Source organism: Haliaeetus albicilla, chromosome 3 (genome assembly GCF_947461875.1).
Source record: "Haliaeetus albicilla chromosome 3, bHalAlb1.1, whole genome shotgun sequence".
Taxonomy (NCBI): Eukaryota; Metazoa; Chordata; class Aves; order Accipitriformes; family Accipitridae; genus Haliaeetus; species Haliaeetus albicilla.
Genome location: NC_091485.1, coordinates 67,245,133 through 67,265,677, shown reverse-complemented (window position 1 = coordinate 67,265,677; position 20,545 = coordinate 67,245,133). Strand labels below are relative to the sequence as shown.

Below are 20,545 nucleotides of genomic sequence, written 5' to 3'. Positions count from 1 at the left end.
TTACTGGCTGAGCTTCAACCTTGACATACAGCCCTTACAGTTAGCGATGATGTGGTTTAGAGGCTCTGGATGAGGATTAAGGGGATGGAAAACAAAGGAGATGTTGTAGTGGGTCTCTACTACTGATCACCCAGCCAGGATGCTAGCACCAAGTAGTTCTTCTGTAGATGATTAGGAGGAGTCTTTGGATCGGTAGCCTTTGTCCTTGTGGGAAATTTCAACTTCCCAGACATCAACTGGGAATATCATACTGCTGTGACAAGCAGGTCAGGGAAATACTTGAAGTTTGTGGAAGATAACTTCTTGTCAGAAGTACTCAGTGAGCCAGCGAGGAAAGGTGCCCTCATAGACTTGCTATTTGGGAATGAGGACTCCATGGTCTCCTGCAACATCCTTCTCTAAACTGGGGAGAGGTGAATTTGATAGATGCGCTGTTTAGTGGATAAGGATTGGTTGGATGGTCACATCCAGAGAGTAGTGGTCAGTGACTCAATGTCCAGGTGGACATCAGTGATGAGTGGTGTCCCTCAGGGGTCTGTATTGAGACCAGTACTGTTTAATATCTTCAGTGACAGTGGGATCTAGTGCACCCTCAGCAGATTTGCAGATGACACCAAGCTGAGTGATGTGGCTGACGTGCCTGAGGGATGGGATGCCATCCAGAGAGACCTGGACAAGCTCAAGAAGTGGGCCTATTTGAACATCATGAAATTCAACAAGGCGAGTGCAAGGTGTTCTGCACCTGGGTCAGGGCGACCCCTGGTATCAATACAGGCTAGGGGATGAAGGGATTGAGAGCAGCCCTGCAGAGAAGGACTTGGGGGTGCTGGTGGATGACAAGCTGGACATGAGCTGGCAATGTGTGCTTGCAGCCCAGAAGGCCAGCCATATCCTGGGCTGCATTAAAAGAAGCGTGGCCAGCAGGACAAGGGAGGTGATTCTGCCCCTCTGCTCTGGTGCGACCCCACTAGGAGTACTGCATCCAGCTCTGGAGTCCTCAGCACAGGAAAGACATGGATCTGATGGAGTAGGTCCAGAGGAGGGCCACAAAAATGATCAGAGGGATGGAACACCTCTCCCATGAAGACAAGTTGAGAGAGCTGGAGTTGCCTTTCAGTAGGCTTATAAGAAAGATGGGGACAGACTTTTTAGCAGGGCCTGATGTGATAGGACAAGGGATAATAGTTTTAAACTAAAAGAGGGTAGATTTAGACTAGATACAAGGAAGAAATTTTTTATTACGAGGGTAGCAAAACACTGGAGCAGGTTGCCCAGAGGTGGTAGATGCCCCATCCCTGGAAACACTCAAAGTCAGGTTGGATGGGGTTCTGAGCAGCCTGATCTAGTTGAAGATGTCCCTGCTCATTGCAGGGGGTTGAACTAGAAGACCTTTAAAGGTCCCTTCCAGCCCAAACCATTCTATGATTCTGTGCTTCTCAGCAATGTAATGTGTTGGGAAGACCTGTTTTCAGATGTGTCTCTGATCTGGTGATTTGTATTGGCTTTGTATTATCCATTTGTGGACTGAATTGCGTGTTTCCATCTTGTTCTGTTAAGGATGAGTAGTTCATCAGAATCAGAAGAACAACGGACAACAGGTTAATTTTTGGACTTGTGAGTGTTTTAATCGCTTATGCAGCTTTTAGCCTCCTTTAGCGTCAGTAAAGAATGAGCAGTTCACGAACACGTAGTTGAACCTGCTCGAACAGCAAAATTGAAATGAACTTAACTTTTTTCCTAGCTGAAAAGTATAAACAATCCTAATATGAAGGTCATCAAAAGGCAGTCAATAACATGCTGTTGAGGAAAGCTAGAATTTAACTTGCCATGTGATACTAATTATGCTTCTTGTGACACTATGCTGCTAGTGAGAGTAGCCTGGGAAACTGTAGGCATACATACTGCTGGCAGTTACTGGAATATCTTAAAGATCCAAGATTTTGCTGGTTTACATTTTATGTTAAACATAAGCCCTACCAAGAAGTTAAACAGCACATTCTTTCAGGTTCAGATCTGTTTCAATCTAATGTTGCACTTCAGATCCTTTCAGAAATCTGTTCCAAATGTGACTTGTCTCTGCACTGTGCTCATTATTTAAGGCCCTGTTTTACTAACCTGTTGTCTCAAAGCAAACTTGAGATAAGTACTAGCCTCCCCAGATAGTTCTGACAAACTGCTTTGCTTAAAGATAATTGGGAGGCTTATCTTTGTAGTGGCTTCATATTCACAAAGAAACCCAAATGAAAACTCCAAACTGTATCTTACTATTAAACTGAGATGTATATGTAACTGAAACAGTAATGTGGTGAAAGAAGTATTTGTTAATGACTTTTTTACAACTTAAAAGAATTTTGCTTGCTGAGCAGCAGCTTTTTGTGCATGTGTGTAAAGATGAGCACAAAATGATTGCTGTTCCAACTGTATGGCAGATTATTGTGCTAGCTACTGTTAAAATAAGTGGCATAGTGCTATAAATGGTGTCTGGGGAAATGAAAAACATTTTACGTATTCCAGCAAATTCTTTTTGCTGTTATCTCTGTTGTACACAGACAAAGTCTTTTTTTCTATTATATCTCAGTATTCATTAAGCACCATTTGATGCAATCAGACTTTAGATGGCTACATTTAAAACTATCTCATGAGAGTGGACAGTATTTTTTCTTCCCATGATATAGCTAGAAGCTATGTTAAGTAGGACTAGGCTCAGCTGTATGAAAGATAGGGTGGAAAGTTTTAAAAAAAAACACAAAACAAAAACCAAAACTCACTGATGATAAATCTCTGGTCTGTAAACTCAGAAGATAAGATGGTCTCACTGCATAAGCGTGGCATTCGTGGTGGCAGAACTTTGTTTTCTGTGGAACTTCTGAGTCCTGAACAATCTCAGTGCTGTTACAGTCTTTAAAAAGTAAGGCAAATGGGAGAGATCTTTGTTTATTCTTAGGAGTTGAAAGGAATTGTGTTGAATAAGAATGCAAAGTAAAATTGAAATCTGTTTCAGTACATAAGTAACGTGTTGACTGACTGTTATGCATTTTGTATTGAGGGCTGTGTATTCTTAGGATTGGAGTTACTCTGAAGTGCAGTTATTTGTATGAATAGTAGAGCCTTTAGAATAAAAGAAGGTTGATGAAAAGTCACAGTTTTGACTCTAATCTGTGAACAACAAAGTTGAGATTGTTTTTAATGGTTAGATGGAGGAAAGCTGTAAGTGTATACAGATACTAAATCCTGCAAGTGTTTGACAGGCAGAACTCCTCTGTCATAACACAGAAGTTGATGAAGGTTTGACTCCAGTAAAAAGACAGGCTGCTACATAACCTGTAACTATAGCTACTTTACTGGAACCAGTTGTAATTCTCTTCTCGTTTATAGTGTGGCTTTAACTGTGTTCCTGGCATGACAGCCTTCCAACTCTCATGTTGGGTTTTTTTTAATTTCCTCTTCTTTCTCACAGCTAACCTTTTTGTGTTGTACAGCAATAAAAATATGTGTCTTCCTGTTTCCCCCTGGGAGATAATGGGGACAGATGATAAAATGGTTAATATTACCTCCTACCACTGCCTCTGTTTAGTAGCTCCTTCTAGGCTTAAATAAATTTGTGGTAGTTCTTGTCAACGTGTATAGTTCATTATGTTCATTTTCAATTTCAGGTTTTTAAGGCTTTTCTTCTGACCGGATCAGGCTTGTAAAGAAGTGGCAATAATTCTTACTAATCCAACTCTAATAAACTGTTGTCACTGGCAAGTTACTTATGAGGGACCTGAAAGGGTCCTGCTTTTAGATGGTTTCTAAGGAAAAAAAGCTGGTAATTCAGGCCAACTGATCTTTCTTTTGTGAGGAGGAGAAATGGGCATTTTCAGGGCTGATAACAGAACAGATCTTTAAGCTAGGAACGATTTACTGTCTTGCAAATACCTTTTAAAGGATGTCCTCCTATCAAAGTTGGGAAGGCAAATGCTTTAAGTAAAATTTTGGAGATAAGTATAATCCTGTGATCTTTGTCACAAGCAATCCCCACTGTTAGTGTGAATTCAGAAGTAATGTGGGATTGATTGCCTTGATGCCTGCCTTTGAATTCTATACATTTGTGCCAGTTTATTTAATATTAGTTTTGTATGTACTTTAGGATGTAATGGGAGACTCCCTTCACCTACAAGGAGTTATTTCATTCACCCTTTTTCTTTGCAGATGCCTGTTCATATATGTACAACAAAATTGCTTTTATAGTTTGTATGCTATCTCAACATTGAAAGCATCCAGGAATGGCATTCCTTGATTTTTATCTCCTTTCTGCTATGGAAAGCAACAAACTGCCAAGACTTCTGTGCCAATAAAGAATACTTTTTATGCATTTCTTTGTGAGTATAGCTACATAGAGACAGTGTAAATTAAAGAATGTTTTACAACTAGGAAGTACATTATCCTAGACTGACAGAGCAGATATTAGGTCTTGCTTAACTTCCCCTTTTAGTCAGGTAACAGTGGTAGGCTGAAAGCCTGCCTGCACTTAACCTTAATAAAATACAGCTGTATAAATTAATGTTTTGAATAGTTCTGAGTTAAGAGATTTATAACAAGAAGACTGGTAGCTGCAGATAATTCTTCATTTTCCCTAGCACCTCAGGTAAGTTCAGAGTTGACCTCATAATTGAATAATTTGCCCATGGACTTGCTTTCATATGCAGAGATTTCTCCTAGAATTGTATTATTTCAGCATGGTCTCTTTTCCTTAAATAATTGCAGGACAGTTTTTCATGCCTTTCCTAACTAAGCTGAGCATCTGGAACTGCTTGCTCTCTGCCTGCAGAAATGGGAAAAAAAAAAATCTATGCATGTGGACAGGTTTTGGTTTCTCTAACTTACAATAGTGTCTATTTTAGTCTCTTAAGTATCTGTTTTGTAAATAAGGAAAAGTAGACTTGGTTAGAATTTTTGAAAGCGGAAACGAGTTCTTAAAGGTCAGTCACTTAAGAAGTGCTCATTTCTCCTTAAAATATCCAGTTAGGCATTTTTAAAGAGGAGTAAACAGGCCAGAAATAAGTTTTTATTCTTCAACACAGGGCTACAGGCTAAGGAAAAGGCTGAAAGCTATGAATTTACATGCTGGGATTGGTGTTTATAGTAGTGACTTTGAACTGTGTTGGAACACTTCTGAGCACTTTACTGATTTGAGTAATTCTGATAATGCTTGCGCATCAGAAGCCTGTTGAGGGTGAGTAAGTGTGCAGCTTGATGGCAGATGAAATTTGCTGTCAACAGATTCACAATCATGAACAGTGACACAAATAATGTAACTTATTAAAAAAATTTGTTAATTCTTAAGCTTTCAAAACATTTTATTAAAAAAGCTTTTGGGGAGCTCTGATATCTGATGAAATGCAGTGATAAATTCAGATTAAAACACTGAACTGTTATGTTGTTCTCTTGTAGAACGCATTTCTGACTGTCAACTTGTGAAAGGTACTGATGTGGCTGAGTGAAATTTAGAGTAATTTCTGTGTAAAGAGAGAGTTGTTTAGGGTTCTTTACTTTTTTTCCATTGGAAATATCTAAAATGGTGTGAGATGTGAAACGTATATTCTATATTTAAGCATTTTACTTACTAGGACACACAACTGAACTTTGATAACACGTAAAATTGATAGCATGAAATATTAATTCAATTTAAACAAGGAATTTTAGAGCTGCTCTTCTTCTGTGTGTGTGAGACAGCGGCTTTATGGGAGCCCAGGGCACTCTAGAGTACAGTGACTGTATTGAAAACCTTTTCATCAACAGAAGCATTCAGAAGAGCAGAATAGATCAGGTATATCCATCAGTGGGCTGGTCTATCTCTCGCTCTCATCCCTGTCTGGACTAAAGTACACTTCTCCTTTTCACCTTGTGTGTTTTTTTGGTTTTGTCTTTGGTGTTTTTTAACTTCCATGTCATTCTGCATAAGCATGACTTAATTCTACTTGAGTTTGGGTGCTGGGGAATGATCCCTTTTGCCATTCACCCGCTCTTAGCAGCGACATAGGCGTCTGAAAGGAAGTGAAGTAAGTATTCTGCCTTTGACCTTATGGAGTATGGGCTTACGACAAAAAGTAGAAAGAGTTGCAGTTGGAAGAATGTTGAGAGTTGTAGCCTAAACCCAGCCTTTAGGGTCCCAGCCTAAACCACTGCCTTTAGGTTGTAGCTTTTATTGGCTAGTAGAAAAGTTATAGCTATGTTTTTTGAAATAAATCTGTTTCAGTGGCTTGGCACTACCCCAGTGTACCTTTTTGGAACAGTGATCCTTGACATAAGTGAGTGTTGAAGCAGCTCTTTCCTATTATGGGCAGAGTGCTTAATGGCAGAAACTAAATGTCTGTAAAATAGTTTGATAATTCCTTATGATAATCAAAACTTTTTGATAGTGCATGTATAGGGGTTTATGGTAATGAAGAAATTGCTTTCTTATAGTTTGATTTCCTACCATGGATTGCTTTTGTAGTGCTGTGTACATGCACAAAAGCAATGAATGAGGCTTGAGAAACTGCCTTACAAATATGGGGGTTCTCACAACTAGCATCTGTTAGTTCTCGTCAATGTTCTTCGTGTTTGGTGCTGTTTCCCAGTTATCAGTAGGATGTGATACCATCTATGGAAAGTTCTGTATGCCTAAAGTTATGGGGTTTTAAGCCACTTCTTGTGGGAATGGTGCATTTTATTTACAGGTCCCAAAGTTGGCAAGGAAAGTGCAGTTGCTCATGCCCTTTGCCATTCAGTAGGAATGTGACATGGAATCCAGAGTTAGAGAGATACCACCTTTCCGAACTAGCCTTGTGTCCCTACCTAGTTTCTTGAGAAAACTTTTTCTACATTCTGATGAGCTGCTCAGTAACGTCTTTGTTACTGTACGTATTCTCTGTTGTGTCCTAAGTATGGTGTTTGTGATCTTGGAGAATACTCTGGCTGACCAACAAACTGAGAAGCTGATTGTACTTTTCCAGGGGTGGTTTATTCTTCAGACTCTTGGTACATGAGATAGGATAGAATTCGTGGATCTTGTTAATCGTTTGAGTCTAGCTCTGCATTGTCGAGACCACAAATTTATCTTTGAATCTAAGGTTTCCCCAAGGGAGCAGTTTTTTCTATAAATTTTATTTAAGTACACCTAGTAGAATGCAAGTTGTACTCTTACACTCATTTTTCATCTTAGAAAGTTGTCCTAATGTTAAAAAACAACACTGAACTTACAAGTACGTTCTAACTACAGGATGTCTTATGATACTCCACTGTAATAATCCAACAATAACCAGTGTTGGAGCTGGCTGACCTGGATGAAACTTGTTGGGTTTTTTTTGTTGTGGGTTTTTTTTTTTTCCCCCTCAAGCCTGTTGTGTTTAACATGTGCATCTTTTCCTTTTTTTAATTATGTTTATTTATAATCTTTGTGAAAGCATGACTTAATCAGCAATTTGGAACACCTGCGTGATTTTTTTTTCTTGATTCAGAATAGTCTTAAAAAGATTTTATGGGCAGAACTATAATCCACATATTGAAGTGAATTTACTGTTTGTTATGTCCAGGATTACACTGGACTGTCTCAAATGATCAGTTAACTTCTTACTATCTGCAAGGCCTAAGAAGCATAAGTTTTCAGCAGTTAAACAGTAACTTCCATTGTTTTTCAGGTTGGCGCGCGAGAGTTTAACATGAATATCTTTGCCAGATAGGAATGCAGTATCTGATTTTTGGAGTCTGTACTGCTTCAGCAACTTCTGTTTGTAATGTGAAGTACTAAAGAGATTTTGAAGGTATTCTGCATGTGTGCTTTACCCAGTGTATCCTCACTGACTGCCTTGAGGGTCACTAAACAGCCGCTTCTATATTATCCCTTTCAAGATTTGTCCAATGCCATCCTTACCAACTCTTGCTGTAGCAGAATTCAAAGACTACAGCAGCATTGCTAAAGTCCTGCTATGCTTAATGTTGTGTGTTTTGCCTCATTACAGATAAGAAACTGGGGTACAGCAATGTTAATTATCTGAAAGCAAATAGGAAGTTTGTAGTTAAAAACGGTGATCAAATGCCTGTTTCTCTAGTTACAGCAGCATTAGACTGAGTTTCTGTAGTTGAACAACTCCTAATAAAACATGTTTATAAGACAGAAGCAAGGTTAGTAATTCCCTGTGAAACTCCTTTAGTTTCTCTGCAATGATACACTGACTGAAAGTATGTCCAAGTGAATACCTTTCATTCTTTCAGGTCTGGTAGATCTCAGTCATTGTTGTGTGTTGGGGTTTTTTTATACTACTTTTGCTGATAGTTGTGGGTTTTTAATACTACTTTTGCAGATATTTGTATTTTTAAGCAAGTAACTGAATTTCCACAAATATGTGGGGAAATGGAGGCCCAGAAGACCAACATCCATTTCTAGATTTGGGTGATAAGACATTGAATAAGCTAATATTTGTCTTGTTATTAAATCTTTGAAAGCCAGATTAATTTTTATTGAAAGACAAAAAAGCTACTGAAAGACTCTTCATCAGCCAAAGGGGTTTTGCATTGCACTTCATGAAGTTGGCTTGCTTGTTTTAGTATGCTTTCTGTGACAGTCATGACAGCACCATAAGGCAAAAATAATTTTCTAGTTTAGCCACAGTGACAAGCGTATCTTTATTAATGAGATTTATTGTTATGTAAGTCTTCTCACTTCCTCTGTCTTGTTTTTGTCATATTCCAACATTCAGAGATTGCTGGCAAATGTCTGCTGTGTTGGAAAGTTCCTGCTATAGGAGGTCCTGCTGTAAGAATACCTATAAATCATCCAGTTTTTTTGGCAGTGTCTTTGCCACATGAGATGTCCCTGATAAATTGCATAAGTTCATGAATGGCAATGCAAATAATTCCATAGTAGGTAATGTTTGTTCTAGCCCATGCTAGGCATGACAAGCCTCGAACTAAACCCTGTCTATCGTGAATGTTAACTAACTCCACTTATTCTGAGACTCCTTACAACAGAGATGATACAGAAGATTTCTGTAGTTGCACTGAGTGAATCTGAGGCCAAGAAGGCTTTAATCAATCCTGTTATAGCAGATGATTTAACTTCTCTGAGTGCTCTTAATTGTGTATGTGTGTGTAGCCTTTTCCTGTCAGCAGCCAGACACGTATGTGGTGTACAATTAATCTGTGCATCTGTACTAAATCCAACACACCCTGTAGGCACTGAATCACACTCCTTGTACAGCTCTGTAGGCACTGAATCATAGTCCTTGAACAGATGAGTACTACAGCACCACGTGGTAGATCCAGTTTCTTCCTAGAAGGCATGCATCTATGGTGCATGTGCACGCACTTTTCGTTTATACCTCCTCCCAACCTGGAGCTTGCTTCTGGGCTTCTGTGACGCAATTCATGTAACGCTTTTCTGGATACCGTGTTTCTGAGGAGCTCTGGAGTCTCTGTCTTTCATTTTGTTGAACACAAACCTCGTATGTGGCACCACCTATGCTCTGGTTCTGCGATGCGGTAAAGGCCCTGTGGGTTTCTCATGAAGGAGCAGCCTAAAGCATGCTCCACCTGTAGAGCAACTCTCTCATCACATGGCTTGAAAGCACTTTGCAGATGGAGTCCCTGATCTAAATTCGGAGATTGCAGAAGCCAGGCACCTTAGTTTCAAGTCTATTTAAAATATTAGTACCACTTATCCCTGGTATTCTGTTACTCTTGAAATTCGTGGTCTTAGGACTGTGTCTCAATGCCTGCAGGTATGTGCAGTGCTTGTACTGATAACACTCGTTGCATGTGCTCGCATATACTTGCGAACTGCTGTGTATGCATGCCTGTTGTTGGAGTTTTACTTAGAGAGCAACTTTGTGTCTAGTGGAATTATGGTGGGCATGACTCTACAGTGTGAATTTTGTTATGTGAATTTTATGTAATACAGTGCCTTTGTTTCATGTGTGTATTTAGCTTCATTTTTTCATGAAAAATTTACTTCAGAATCTGTTAGTCTTCAAGTCTTTCTAGCCTTATAGTAGCAAAAAAGCTTTGCAGCGTGACCAGTCTCTAAATAAAAGGTTTCTTTTCTACTTGACTGCTGTTCCAGGGTAAAGTTTGGTTTGCAAAAGGATGAACCGACTCCCTTGTTGCAGTCTCTAGAACATGTATGTGACTATTTGAATGTTGGTGTTTGTTATTTCACTGAAGCAGAAAAATATAAGACTTGTTCTTAAATACTTCCTTTGTTACTCCAAATACAGGGTAATATAGAAAAATTGTTGCGCTCCTATTTTGGCTGAGGCTGTAACATGCACATTAAATGTAGGAAAAATGCCTCTGGAGATGATGGCATCTGCAAGTACACTTTGAACAAAGATCTTGTGCTCTCTTAATACAGACCTAAATGGGAGGGTGTGGAAGTGTAAGAATGGCTTAAAGTTCATCAGATTTCCTGTGCAGAAACAGGAGTCCAGTTGCCTTTAATGTCCTTCTAGTGAGAAGCGGATGTAAAAGCTGAGATAGTCTGCAGACAACCTTCTGAGGGTGAGACTTCCTACTCAAAGTCTCAAACATAAGCTCTGCAGTATCTTTTTTTTTTTTTAAAGTAAATATTGGATCCTAAAAAGATCATTCAGACTGTTTAAGCCCTTAGCTTAAACTATTTACACATCAGATAGAGAAGGTTAGGTACTGTAAACATGGCTAAGAACTGGAAGTAATGCCTGCCTCTCTGTGGACTAGATAACAAGCTTGTTTAAATCCAGCTGATTAGGAAACAGGAAAAAAAAAAAGGATATATTGACCCACTAGCCAGATCCTGAGCTTCATAGCATCTCTCCTTCTCCCACCTCTCTTTCAGAGTTTTTAAATAGCAGAGGCTTTTGCATAATAACCTACAGATGGTAGCATAAGGGGAACCTAACTCTAATCTCTATTTGAGTAATCTTGAATTCAGCATCTGCTTGTGAGCCAGGCTGGTGCCTTGCTCAGCTGAAGCTGGGACACTTTGAGAATAGGGACTTAAGGGGTGGATCCAGGGAAGACATAGCACAGCAGAAGCTCATGAGAAGGAATTTTTGTGGGATGGGCAAGTCCTTGGGTTTAGTCTTTGCTTATGGTAGATCTTTGTTCAATGGAAACCTTAAACTGTTTGTGGAGTTGGGGAATATGCAACTTCTATCCTCTCGTTACAAGCCTTAACGTATTGAAGAGTTCATATAGATTGCTCGTACCTTTAACCATTACAGCAGGCTCTTTGATAGCAGTCCTACTGGTCTGCTGGTTCTGGTCACACACAGACCTTCTTCTATTGTGCCTCTGCACAGAGTAGAAAAACTAGGACTGGTCTGGTGGTCATTCCATGAGTTAATTCCTGCTTTCTACAGTGTAATTCAGTTCCTTGGTCAGGTGTTCTGTATCCAAGGAGCAAACACATAGTAAGTGAGATCTAGGGTCAAAAGATATGTGGCATCTGTACTTCAGAATGAAGAAATGTTCCAAGTTGTGCTGTTTCTCTATATGGCTAAAAGTTTGCAAGTGAAAGCATACCCATCAGTAACTTCCTTCTGCCATCTGATTGCCAGAATTATCAGTGGTTTTGCAAGGATTGCGCATTTCTGACCAACTTTTTATAAGTTATGTGATATAAACGTAATCGTCATCTGCTTTTGTGCTCTATCAAGAACATTGTCACACTAGTAATAGGAAAAGATTATTCCTGTTTCAGTCTGCATAGAACTGTACGTACCTGCCCTTTTCACCCTTCTATGGAAACCTCTTCCATAACTAATGTGGAAAACATGTCATCTGTGTCCTGCCTCTTCATCTCTGAGTTGAGTCACTCTGAGGACTTGAGCTGCTCTCTAAAGAGCAGCTCTATTTTAAAGGGGAACTGAAGAAAATATTGGTTATGTTTTTTTCAAGTCCTGCCTCAAAGATATTCAGATTGTCCATGGTTTAACAGTCTGTCTTGTATTAGAGTATTCAAATGATTGCTATCATTATAGTTACGCTTCCACTTCCACATTTGTCTTTGAAACATGGAATGTGCTAGTTGTAGGGTTGTGGAATAGGTATTTAGCGGTTTCAGGTTTTTGTTTTACACAAGAGCTACATTCTTCCTACTGCTTCGCTTATGGTAAATATAGGCACAGGTTCCAGAGCTCTGCGAAGCTGGGTGAATGAGGGCTTGAAGGTAAAAAATGGTCTGATGGTAGTCAGAACTTCTGAAGTGTGAGCAAAACTCTCCTGGATCTGGAGCACATATTATTCTCTTTGTAATTAATTAATAATTTTTAAAAAGCTGATAAGGGTAGTCGTCTTGTAAGATTCAGACCCCCTGTAATACTCGGAGTTGTTTTGAAAACCTGTATTTTTAAGGGTAGTTGTTAAACCATGCAACACTACTGAGCTCATAATGTTAAGTCCAGTGTTTGAAAGCTGAGATGTGGCACTGACAGGAGAAAGTGTTCACTGTTGGCAATCCTTTCTATGATTTTGGAGTCCTTGACAGAGGAAAAGCAGGTCAGTGTTCTGTTTGGTAAATTACACTTCAGTTAATGCATTGTGTTTGACTGATAGTACTTCAAACCTGGGCCAGATATTTGCTGTGGGCACAAGGGAAGGTTATGTGTGAGTCTCTTCCATCTCTGTCTTTGCAGCTCTGAATTAACTGGACAATCTTCACACACAAAATTAGCTTATAGTACATGAATATATTTTGATGCTTTCCAGCTCAAACCTGTAAGGAAGATCATATTTAAGTCCTGTAACTAATCATGTTCTGGTGAATGAAGGAAAGTAGTAAATTGATGTTGGAAATGGTCATGGTATCTCTTGAGTTACTATGGTGTTACATGGAAGCAGAGCTGGGCAATCTTCTGGAAGCAAATAGTTTTAACTTTGTAATGTGTTGTAGCATCATCGTTATTAACTGTATGATGTACAGTTGAAGCTCAAACTATTGAGTTTTAGTATCATTATTTTGATCGTAAATGCTCAGTTTCATTGCTGTCCTGAAAATAAAGGAATGAGAACTTAGTTTTTCAGCCCTGTAGAAGTAAACTACTGGGGATATTTTAATACTTGTCTGACCACCAATTCCTCAAGTCACAGGAGAATTTCCTCTGTCAACTGAAAGTTAAAGTTTTGGCAATATGTGTTTGTAAGGGGTGAAAAAAGTAGTCCATATCGTTTTAGTGAGGAATAAAATTCTCAAGTTTTGTTTGCCATGGAGCTATCTTTGTGAATTCTAGTATTTACAGGTTTTCCTATTTTTGTAGGGCACTGGATGTGTTGCTTTCTGCCTCTTTTTTCATAGCTGCCTTGCTATGAAGAGTAGTGTGTCGGAAGCTCTGCAGGGATTATTTTGACTGCTCAATTTGTGTGCTGTCTTATGTCTTGCAACAGAATTTTTTATAAACTACCATAAGCCTTCTAACACTTAGTTTCATGGATCTTAATGATTTTTTTTTTTTTTTACTCTTTTTGTATACTCTGCTTTTCAGATATGTCTTAACCCGTTGATGGGCTGCTGTCATTAGCAGTCTGTTGCAGTCTGTGTTGGGGAGGACACAGGACCTTAAATCCTCATTGCTGTCTCTTCTGTGCTTTCTATGTTTTGGGCTAAGCAAAGTCAAGCACAGACAAAGATGATGTGTGTAACATGATTTTAAATGTGGTTTATATCTATACAACAGTGTTGGGTATACAGGCTAGGTGGAGTTATTCCTAAATGTACTTTAGACAAAGATTTTGAGTTGAAATAACCTGCATATTAAGTTGTGAAATCTACATTTCTCTGGGCTTTTGAAGATGGTGTGTAAGTCACCAATCACAGAGGAAATGAAATGGCATCTCAGGCCAGTGCAGATGGTCACCTTGGTAGTGTCCTTGGGGGGTGGGTGTCTGACTGGAGCAAGGCAGAGAACTGGAGTGTGGATTATTGGGTTGGCAGTCAAGTATTTGTGCAGGATTTCAGGAAATGCTTTGACCTCCGTTTCCCTCTGCATCTCGGCCCTGAGTCATGCCTGTTACCTGCTGGTGAGGACTTACAGCCAGCTCCGACACAGGGCTTACCTGGGCTGTGAGTGCCAGTCTTGCTTTCATGGTGGCAAAGGTTGAAAAATTATTTAAGATGGCTTTAAGCCCCTACCTAGAAACTGCTCCTCTGGCAATAACTAGCTGTTTTGCCACAGTGTTTCAGCAAACTATCTTGCATGGAGTATGCTGAATCTCTCAGTAAAACCCATTAACCCCTGTGTTACTGGCTTTACCATTCTCCCCTGAGAACATAGCGATTAATAAATTTCTCAGAAGTGTTCTTCCTTGTAGCTCAAATGAGTGCAAAACGTGGAGGTTGGGAAGCAGTGGCTGTGATTCTGCCTGTTGAAATGTCTGCCAGAGAAAAACGAACACCATGCAATTCACAGAAGACTCTTTGCATCTTTATGGTTAATAGTTTTCTTGAGCATGAATTTTGTATGGAGAGCAAGATTTAATCAGGTGCTGTACTTCAGAGTCTAATTCCACCTTCCCCTTAAGTGACAAAACTAATGAAGTAAGGGATGGTCCCTTAAATGAATAGGTGAAGTCTCCCTAATTTACCAGGAACAAGTAGATCTATTGTCTGCTTCCTTCTTTTGAACTCATCATCCTACAAAGCTACGCCAACACAGTGTGTGGAGGGCAAGCAAGGATATCTCCTGAGAATGAGCTTACTCTTTTGTTGTTCACCTGCTATTCTCATTAGCCTGTCAAAGAACAGTGTTAATTTACTTCACAAAGGTCTGTTGAAGTAAAGAAAATTAGTTTTTGAACAAATATTGACTGAAAACTAAGATGGCAGCTAGTTTAGTTTTTCTCAGCTGTGTTATTTATACTGTAGGTTACAGTTTGGGGATCTATTATTTAAAAAAAAAAAGGGGGAAAAAGAAAAAAAACGCTCTTGGCTGGTTTTATCAACTGAACCAGATTAATCTTGATCATGTATATGGAATGGTTGCCTTTAAAGCTGCGGAGGTCTTCCAAAGGGACTGCATATCTACAGCCTTCTGTGTGTACCCCCGCTTCAACACCCCTGTCCTTTTGATGTACAGCGCAGCCTGGTTGCTCCTGGCCAGCACACCTTGTGTCTCCAGTTCCTCCTGTCTCGCCAGACTTTTTTCTTTGCCCAGCACTGGCAGATTACGTAGTCCCCCTGCATGTGGATGTTTCCATGATCCCTCCAGTCCGCTGTACCTGCTGCTGTTCTGCCAGATTGACTTTTTCCATCCAGAATTGCTGTGCAGCTGTAGCTGCTGGCACTTGCTTCTCTTTCTCACCTGAAGGCCAGTCCGCAGCAATGGGTTGTCAGGGAAAAAACACAGCACGGGAGATGCTGAGCAGCCAGGAGAGGGAGCAATGCAGAGCAGTGTGGAACTGGTGGGGCAGAAGGGTCTCCAGCAGGCTTAAATAATTGCTGTCAGTAAAACAAAATCCTGCGTGCTGCTGCGGGTAGTTATGAGGAAGTTTAAACACTCGAATTTGGCAACATGATGGTATGTGCATTGGTCCCGTGGAAGTGTAACACGATTTTTCAGTTTAATGATATGATCAGTCATGCTTGAAAAAAGTTCATTCGCTGGTGCTGAATAGGAAGCTTTTCATACTGTAGTGTAGCAGGGTAGAAGGAAGTATTTTTGTTGAGTATGTTGAAGGAAATTGCACATGTTGCAATTGCATAGATGGTCACTTAGCCAGCAGAACTTTCAAATTGTGTTACCAGGCTGTAGACAGTGACAGTGCTGCTCTGCTCAGCGACTTACCAAGCAGTGTTTGAGTGTAAGACCTTATGGCTTCCATTCCGAAGTTTTTAACCGAATTGTTAATTTTATACAGTTGCTTGGCAAGAGGACCATAAATGAAAGGGACTGAAATAGGGCAGTGGAACAATTGTTAAAACAAAGCCTATGCTTTAACAAAGTGAATAAGGTGGCTTGGATGTTTTTTAGATTTCCTTTTCTGCAAGAGAGTGTAGTGCTTCATACAGCATTTGCAGGAAAAAAATCAAACAATATTAATTTGCCAGGCACCTGCTTATCACTGCAAAACAGCATATTTTTTATTAAATGCTTGTTGATCAGGATTATCTGATGTAAGAGGAGATGCTGATAGCTGATTAAATACAAATTAACACTGAATATTTAATGCCTCTTCAGCTGGATTTGCAATGACATGACAGGGATTTTGTATTTCTAAAACAAGTTGATGCTAAAACCAGATGCGTTGCAGGATGTGCTTGACTTTGCTGTAGAAGCAGAAAGAGAATTGTAGTATAAAATGGAATGATCACTCTCTAAAACAAACTTTGAGATGCGACATATTGACAAGGTGGATTCTGATACCAGGAACAATACCTGAAGTAGGAGCAACAGTGGTTTTACTGGAGATAGGTTAGGAGACGACACTCAAGTATTTAAATTAGCTGAAATCCCTGAAACAGAAGCAGCCTACAAAACCCTAAATGGAAGAGGCTTATCAACCTTTCACCACAGCAGAAAGGTGCCATTTTTGGTCAGTTCATCATCCAGTTACTGTACTAAAAAAGGTAGACTGTTTGCTAGATAAACCTACTCCAAATGAACTTAAACACCCTTCAAATGCTTGTAATAGATCTCAGTGCCACATTTCCATAGGAAATGCTGTTCTGTCTGACCATGCGTTTACGAATTTTCTAAACCAGAAACTTAATTTTGAAGCAGGAAATCTAAGTAATCCTGGAGTAAGTTCAGAAAGGTAAAAACTGCCATTGGCCAAATTTGTCTTTAACTGATGAAAACTGTAGCATTGAAGCATTTTTCCCTGCATGCAGTATATATGACACTGTAAATAAAACTTGAACCGAGACCTACTTTTTTCTACTGCAATTATGTGTAACTTGGCTCACTAATGCAGGGATGTAATGCTTTCTGTTTTTTGGGGCTGTAACTATGTGTAACTTGAGCACTGCATCTCAGCACTACTTATTTCTGATGCTTGTGATCACGGATAGCTACTTGCCTTACTGAGTCACAGAAGAGTTTGTAAGGATGCCACTCCATTTGCTTGTAATGTCACTTCCATAAAATCACAAGTGTTTTTGAGATTGGCATGTTGTATTTGCATTCCTGAAGATTTATGTAGTTTCCTTGGCACTGCAGAATTAACTTTGATTTACCCTTGGCACTGGCTTATGTAATTGAAATACTGTGTATTGTTTATGTTTAATGGTATTCTTCTTTTCCTTCAGATTCTGAAGACGAGCTGCTGCATCCGTAATCTGAGGAAGGGAGTTCTCTGTTAAGACTGCAAGAAGATACTACCAACTGGTAAACACTTCCTTAGGTGTCTTTGCTTATAGAATGTTTCTTTTATGTTTTACATAACATTTGAGGCCAAGGAGTACAAAGTATTTTGCTCTATTGAAAGCAAGAAGTAGTTAATGTGTTTTTTGGTTTGGTTTTGGTGGGGGTTTTTTTTTTGGTAATTAACTGTAGCTTACCAGTCAAAAGGCTTAGTAGCAGTGGATAACATGCGGGTATTTAAACTGGAATACAAAGTGATTAAATTCCTTCTGTTGCAGTAGGAGAGAAAAAAAGACTAGCCTTTTTTCTGTAGTGGGACGTTTAACATTGTCTATTTGCCTTTTCCACTGAGACTAATACAATGTATTTGTACCTCTTACTATATAAAGACTATTCGAAGTATGATAGTGCAGACACTGAAACTTCAAATCTGATGCTTCAGAGCCTGGAGAGACAGAAAAGGAAACTTTAACAAAATGTAGTTTAGAAGTTGAACATGGCTAAGCATGCTAGTTTGAGTGTCCAGGTGCTTTGGAAGATGCCATTAATGTGCTTGTAGTTATTCTGTGGGTGTTTGAGGCATAATTTCCACTGAAAATAATATATAATGATAAAATTAAGGATGTATTGTAATTCACAGACATTTAAAGTCATCTGCAGGTTCAGAATGGTAAAAGGATCATCACTGAAGAGCTATAACCACTTAGGAGTTTACCAGCCCATAAGTTAAGAGGTTGAGCTACACTGTTACAAGGCAATTGCAAGGAAACATGAGAATTAGGACATCTGAGTATGCCTTGACATAGTTAAATCATATGCACATTGATAGTAGGTACGAGATTTATATCTCACTTCTCAAATACGTAATGTTGTAAATGAAGTAGCAGTCTTCGGTATGGCGCAAGACATCCACAAGGTTGTAAACTAAATATTCATTCAGTTTTCCTCTGTGATTATACCTTAAATTATACCTTCTATAAAGCTAGAATTCTACCCTTCTGTTTACTGCTGCCATTTGAGCTATAGGGCTAAGTAAACTCGTGTCAGGAGAGGGTTCTTAGCCCAGAATGGGGTGATGCAGCTGGGTCCAAGGATGAACGTGAAGAGAAGCAGCATCCTAGCCACTAAGGAAACATGAAGCTTTTATGACCCAAATATTTACAGATGCTTTGTTAGTCTTCGCAAGCCAGTTATTCTGCCTAAATTTTATAAGCAATCGAGGACAACTTTATGAAGTTGTGTTGCTGTTGCTAATAACCAGGGTTCACAAAGAATACTAAAATACTTTGTTCTGTTATTCTGCCACTCTGCCAAACCTAGACTAATGATAGAAAAGTTTTGAAGGCTTATAGTGGTCAATAATGTGCATCTGTCAGAAATGACATAGTGAAAACAATGGTTGACTTTATGTAGTCTTTTTTTTATATAAAGATTACTTGTACAGTACAGCTATTTGTGCATGATAATTTCAAGAGCTTTGTTGCCTGCGTCTGTAAAATAGCAGCTTCTGAAACTAAAATGTGTATGAGACTCCTTCCCAAGTACTCAGTTTGAAAATGCATGTCCCTCAGTTTACAGGAGAAACAACCTGTGGCATGTAGAATGTCACAATTTGAGGTGCCAAAGCACTGTATTACCAACACAAGTTTTGAACCAAACTGTAATTATCTGATAGTAATTTTTAAGTTAATCTTTTGGATTATTCTGATCATATATGATGTGAACAAATACTGTATCTCTGCCACTAAATTGGAGTGCATAGCTTGCTCCATACAGAAAATTGAATATCTCATTAGCCTAGCAGTGAGGGGTCCTCTGTCCATTTCCCTACTTCAGCTTCCCTTCCCACTCCGTCATCACCCCACCTTCTCTCTGAGAGAGGAGTTTAACAGGATGGCCATGCTGAGTGAAACTGGGTAAATCTAGAAAATAGGTCTTTGTCTCTAACTGTGGTAAAGTATTTGTCTTAATTCAGAATTTCCTTTTGGACCATGAAGTGCTTTTTAGCTTGGGAGTAGTGCTGCACAAACTTGATTTTGCCGTTTCCAGCATTAACTTTGGTCTGGGAAGACATGAGCTGAGAGCGCACTGAACTCTACCACATTTTAAACCTGACGTGGGTCTCAGCACAGGCCCTCAGCTCTGGTAATATGCTGAAAAGAGAGTGTGACACATGGACACCGCGTCCCTTGGGGCAGAGTGTGTCTGGGTCTTGCATGACTGGTGCCAAGATAGAAATATTAAGCCAGCTGGACTTTGGGGTGGTGCAGACTAGCCCAAACGGTTGTGTAAGACATGCGTGCCTATTTTATCCAGGTGGTATTTCTTTTGGTTATGATGTTTCAGCTGTCCATTATCACAGACACTGAAGGACATACAACATTTTAGCATTTGCCCTATTTTTCTTGTGTTAGCTTTTCTTTTTCATTACATTAACTTTAGTTGTACGGGATTATTTTTCCACAGTATCAGTCATTCAGAAAAGATCTCGGTAATTATCTCCTGCTTTTGAATATAATCTCTGATAATTATTCATTCTTATTTTATAGCTTTATCTCTCATATGCAGCTTGAATTTGTCTGCATGCTTGAAGATTTAAAAATCTTTCCATGCAACTTAAAATTGTTCCCCTGTAATGATGATGGGGAGGTGTTTGGCGCAAACTGATTAACGTGTTGTGGAGTCCTGTTCCAGCATTGATACTGTGGTGTTTGTGGATTAACAGGTTTTGCATTTTGTACTAATTTTAATAAATATGAAAACACCTTCAGTATTATATTTGCAAAGTGAAAGCAAATGCATACCTGTCATTTTCTTATTAATTTTGAGAACTCTTTGTTGTGGCTTCTATAGCTCTTATAAGAGTAGCATTTGTCTGGCTGACACATCTTTAAATGTTGTGCTTCTTTGTGGGGAGAATCTTTAAAATCTCTTCGGTAACAATGTCAGTCTTTTAGTGCAAATCCCATAATATGTGTTAAACTTAAAAGGAGCAGGAAAGTTTGTTTCTAGTTGTCTCTGTACCTGTGTGCCTACAAAGGTTAGAAGTGAAGGACCTCATTCAGAAGAGATACTGTATTGAGTAAGGCCATATTGCACGTGTTACAGACTTCTGTATGGCTTTGGCTGTCTGGGAAGTTTATATAAAGTTAAATGTGCTGCAAGAAATACAAAGCAAGGTTTTGTTTTGTTTTGCTCAATGCTAAATGTTTCATCCATTAAACAAGGAAATAGGTCTTAAAAAAGGT

The 20,545-nt window shown here is 39.2% G+C and overlaps 1 protein-coding gene across 3 annotated transcripts in view; it reads left to right on the top strand.

Annotated features, from left to right (window-relative positions):
- Positions 1 to 20,545, top strand: part of CYRIB (CYFIP related Rac1 interactor B) — a 101,947-nt gene that overhangs the window by 41,566 nt on the left and 39,836 nt on the right. For all 3 annotated transcript variants that reach the window (XM_069780062.1, XM_069780061.1, XM_069780060.1), the window contains exon 2: positions 17,243 to 17,321. The gene's annotated coding sequence lies outside the window, so the exon portion shown is untranslated. The remainder of the gene's footprint in view (positions 1 to 17,242; positions 17,322 to 20,545) is intronic.